A 5203-nucleotide genomic window follows, 5' to 3' on the forward strand; every position below is an offset into this window, starting at 1 on the left:
TAAATCAGCCATCAGGCTGAAATGGCAGCTAGCTGAGTCAGAACGTCAGCCTTTTCAGGATGACAAGACTCGCCTAAATCAGCCAGTGGGCTGACAAGACAACTTCCTAAACTTAGGAAATCTAAGAAACAAGCACAAGATATAAATCAAACCTTGCCAAAACTGCGGCAAAGATATTCCAAAATATGGCCAAAATACGGCCCCTGAGTTTAAACCGCCACCTTAGCGAAACAGCCAGAAAAAAGTTTAAAACTTACAAATCTGCCACCTCTGGGCCAGACTGCCAAAACGTTCATTGATAAAAAAAAAACAACTTAATTATCGGTCACATTTATGACCTCCACTTCTGGCACCTCCTCTGCCTGCTGACCCTCTGTTTCAGGTACCGCATCAGCTTGTACACCCTCAGCTGCCATAGCTTCCTGAGCTCCGTCAGCAGCTTCCTGGGGCATTCCAGCGTCTCCACCAGCAGCCTGCTCAGCCAGTGCAGGAGAATTCACCTCCCCAACTTCTGGCATCAGCGCACTCAGATTAGGTTGGGTGGGGTAGAGCATCTCCAGCTGTTTCTCCTCCTCCTCTATAGCTTGCTAGGTGGGAGCCTCCTCAAGAGCAGCATACATCTCGCTGATTTTTCCCCGCCAGGTAGCATAGGCAACAACATTGGTGGCCAGGGAGATCAGCTCGCTGATCTTCTCGTCAGAGCGCTTGAGGGAGTCAGAGAAAGTGATGCACACCTCTTGAGTGCGGGCCAGCTGATCATCCCCTTCCTTCAGCTTCTTCTTAGTGACAGCAAGCTCAGCCTTCAACTCCACCACAAGTTCCTTCAGATCAGACCGTTGCTGCGCCAAGTCGACAATTGCCCCCTTCAGCTCCTGGTTTTTGGCGTTGGTGGCACGACTGGTAGTCTGCACTATGTTGATCATCTTCCTATTATAGAGTGCAGACTGGAGGGTCTGGGGCAGGAAAAATCAGAAGTCAGCAAGGAAGTTAAAGGGTAGAATCTAAATAAAAAGGAAGACAAACAAACGGGTAGAAGATGAAGAGCATTCACCATAGAGGCGTTGTGCACGTCATTCTCAGCCATCTCCTCTGGGGAGAACTCTGAGAACGTCTCTTTTAGAGGAGGGAAGAGCAGCTGGTCGATCTCCGGCCAGTATGGTACCTTGTCCACATTCCCGAAACCTTCTGGGAAGTGAGCAATAGTGCCTCCGCTAGCTGAGGCACGAGGGCTGGCAGGAGGAGTAGGCGGATGGCGAGAGAGCGGGTCAACTTCCAAGGGCTCAGGCCCAGCAGAACTGGAGTATGTAGGAGGGGTCTGGAAAGAGGCAGCAGGAGCATTCCTCTTAGAGGCAGATGCCACGTCAGGACTGGCAGAAGGCCTCTTTCTTTTGGCACTTTGGAGGATGATTTCTAAAGGATCAGCCTTGGAACCTGCAAACAGGCATCACCACAGGTGTCAGGATACCTAAAGCATAAGGAGAAGCAGCATGCAAATTGAAACGGCTGTGGAAAACTTACCAGAAGACATACTGTGAGCTGATTGAGGAGGGTTGGAGGAAGAAGCAGGTGAAAAACCAGGGAGCAGGTCAGGAAACTTTCTCTCTGATTCAGAGATACAGAACAGCTTGCTGCAGGCATGGATCTTGGCACCAATGCGAGTCAGGTCACAGGGGCCTGCACGAAGATGATGAAGTAAGCTAGTAAGCAGCGAGATAAACAAATCAGGTGACAGGGAGACTACTTACTCGAAGTTATGACCCATTTCTCGAAGATGTAATCAGCAGGCGGCTGAATGGAGTCCTTCCTCACGAAGAAGAAGTCCTCAAACTATTTCTCATCTCGGGATTTGGACACATGCCTGAAGGGAGCCTCTCCACGCCCCCGGAGAGAGAACTGGCCCCTACCCAGGGACCTGATGCTGTACATATGGGCTAGATCACCCAGAGAGAGAGAGAGTTGCCAGTGTTTTGACCAGCGGCCAGAGAGTAAAGAAGAACCCTCCAGACAATCGCAGAAATTTGTGCCATGGCGAAATTATTGGTAAAGATAAAGTCTTGGACAAGTTTAGGAAAAGGAAAACCGAGGCCGTATTTAAAAGGGTACAGGTAAAAGCAGACCCATTCTGGACGAAGGGCATCAGCTTTCTGTCCTGGTCCAGGGATGGTAATATCCACCCCGTCACCAAGACCAAGCATGCCCTTGATCATGGGAATGTCAGCAGCAGTAAAGGCGGAGTCACAGTCGTGGGGGTAAGTGAAGAGTCCCCGGGAAGGGAAGACTGGGTCAGGATTGCGGTCAGCGGGTGCGGGGGTTGATGAAGATTGTCGGGTTTTACCCATGATGAAGAAAGAGAAAATGGAAATTAAAGGAGAAAAGGGGAAGAATACCTGGTGAAAGAGACGGAGGGGAGTGGAATAATGAAGCCGGAAAGATGAGAGAATAGGGAAGTTGAGGGTTTAGAGAGAGGAGGAGTTTTTTGAAATGATTTGGAGTTAATGAAACTGAAAGGTGGAGGTTGGGGTTATAAAGAAGAGAGAGGGAGTAGGGTGCGAGAAAAGAGGAGTGTGGCGGGTGAAATGATGGAGCTGCATGAAAAGAAGTGCAAATGACGGCTTAGGGTTTTAACATTCGATTACGTAAATTCCTTGCTCGACACCTCGTAGCGTACTTCACAAGAAATTTGGGGCAAACTGTTTGGGCTAAAAATAGCACAATAAGAGAAGGCCCACTTGGTGAATAAAAGATCTAGTAAGAAGAAGGGGGGTCCACGATTGGAATAGAGCGCGAGAAAGAGGATGGGCCGGCATGCACGCAGAAAGAGACTGAGGCCCGTTAGAGGAGACGTCCAGATTAAGGAAAGAAGAGCAAGGGAGAAGTTAGGGAGAAGTCAGGGAGATCAGGGAGAAATGAGGAAGACGGCCAAACATGGAAAGAGTTTTTTATGGAAGTTATAGTCCCCCTTTCCATAATCAAGGTAGGACATATCTAGGGTTCTCACCCTATAAATAGCCAAGGAAGCAATCAAGGAAGGACATTCAACAACGCATCCGCATATACACACATTGACATCAAGACATTAGCACATTCTCATACTCACATATACATCCGCCTAAGATCTTGCAGGCCCGATACCTCGTGCCAGCAGGATTAGTATTACGTATCAATTGTAATCATCCTCCTATTCAAGTATAATGCAATATTTGGAAGGGTACCGTCCTTCCCGCGGTTGTTCCCACATTGGGTTTTCCGCGTCACCAAATCTCACGTGTCAATTTATATTTCGTACTTTATTTCTTTATTTACGCATCAACATACAAACAATTAATCGAATATCCAACGAGTAAGACCGCATTTACCCGAATCAACTAATTCGGTAAAAAATACCTAAACATCCCCTATGAACCCATGACACCCTGGTGCCTTTAATCAATTGTTTACACCCCTTTTAATCATCTTGCTTGTTTTTATTACTCTACTTTTACATTGTTGATTAGTTTAGTTGATCTCCTATCTCAACCCAAATTGTGACACCCTAAGACACAACCATTTGCGATTGAAAATCCTACATCAATACCCGTCCCTTGGGATCCGACCTTTACTTGCCTATTTGCTAAGAGTAGTTTGTAAAGTTATAAATATTGTTTTGGTTGGTAGCTTTTGACGATGAGTTCAATCCGGACCAAAAATGGCGCCGTTGCCGGGGACGGTGTAAACTTGATTTGATTTTCATTAATTGTTTTTAGTTGTGTCTTTCTTTACCTTGGGGAAGTCAATCTCCTCAAGGTTGTTCTAATTGTTTTCGAGTTGTTTGATATTTTGCATGTCTAGGAGATCACAAGGTAACTTTTTACCCATTGAACTTGAAATTGAAAGAACCATAACCAACAATAGAAGAGTTGCTAAAGGTACTTTGAGAGGTATTGGAGAAATTGTGGACATTCAACCAAATAACATTGAGTTTACCAACCCTTTTGCAAGAGAAGGAGAGGACAACCCAATACAAAACCCACCAAAAAATCAACCCACAATGCCTAAATTCTCATCACATTCGCACCAACCGAGAAGAACCTACCAAATGGTACTCCTACACCACCACATTTAACCGGTAATTTCATTGCCAAATCCGCATTCATAAAACTAGTTGAGAGAAGTCAATTTGGAGGGATGCCTAGTGAAGACCCTCACTCACATATGGAGATTTTTGTGACTATTGTGATGCGATCTCTCAAACCGAAGTTACTCAAGACCAAATCCGATGGGTCTTATTTCCTTTTTCTTTGATTGGTACCACAAAGCAATGGTTGAAAGTCTAGACAAGACTACACTTGGTATTGATTCATAGAAGAAGTTGGCACTTGCTTTCTACAAGAAATTCTATCCTCCGGAGAAGACTAACATGTTGAGAGCCCAAATCACCGGGTTCAAACAAAGGGATGAGGAGTCATTGTATGAAGCATGGGAGAGATTTAAGGACACTTGTCGTTCTTGTCCACACCATGGACTTAGCGAGTGGTTCCTTGTGCAACAATTTTGGAACGGTCTATATGAAGACTCCCGCAACATTCTCAGTATGGGATCCAATGGTATGTTTACCGAAGTTGATGACAATCAAACATGGGCCAAAATTTAAGAGATGGCGGTTCATAATTCGCAATATAGTAGGCCTCGGAAGGCTACTAGAGGAGGAAAGCATGAGGTAGATTCCATCACTCAATTGGGTGCTCAACTAAGTGCTCATATTGACACCATCAATTTGAAGTTTGAGAAGGCCATGGCTAAGCTTGATGAAGCTTCCAAATCACCCAAACAACATGTCAATGCTATGGTAGCATCATCCTCAATTCCAAGTGGAGTATGTGAGAGTTGTGGAACTTTGGGACATGACCAAAGTGAATGTAGGGGAACAAGTGAACAAGTAAATGCTTTCATACAAAAGCCAAAATGTTCAAAACCCTCAACCAACATACACCCCACCTCCAATGAGAAATCAAGCTCATAAACCCTTTTACAACCAAAGCCAAGGTTATCAAAATCAACCTTCATACAATCAATCTAATGACCAAAGCTTTGATGTTCAAAAAGCGGTCCTCCAAATGCAAAAGAACCAATAAGAATTTTTCACCCAAATGCAAAAAGATAGTCAAGCCAAAGACAGCACCATCAACAACATACTAGCCCACACCAAAATGCTAGAAACCCAAAT

General features: G+C 45.2%; 1 non-coding gene across 1 annotated transcript; it reads right to left on the bottom strand.

Moving 5' to 3' along the window:
- Nucleotides 1-4396: 4396 nt before the first annotated feature.
- On the bottom strand, nucleotides 4397-4503 carry LOC141615986 (small nucleolar RNA R71). The gene has a single exon (XR_012530368.1). It is a non-coding gene; the product is annotated as a small nucleolar RNA R71 (small nucleolar RNA).
- Between the last annotated feature and the right edge of the window lie 700 nt (nucleotides 4504-5203).

Source organism: Silene latifolia, chromosome 11, assembly GCF_048544455.1.
Source record: "Silene latifolia isolate original U9 population chromosome 11, ASM4854445v1, whole genome shotgun sequence".
Lineage (NCBI taxonomy): Eukaryota > Viridiplantae > Streptophyta > Magnoliopsida > Caryophyllales > Caryophyllaceae > Silene > Silene latifolia.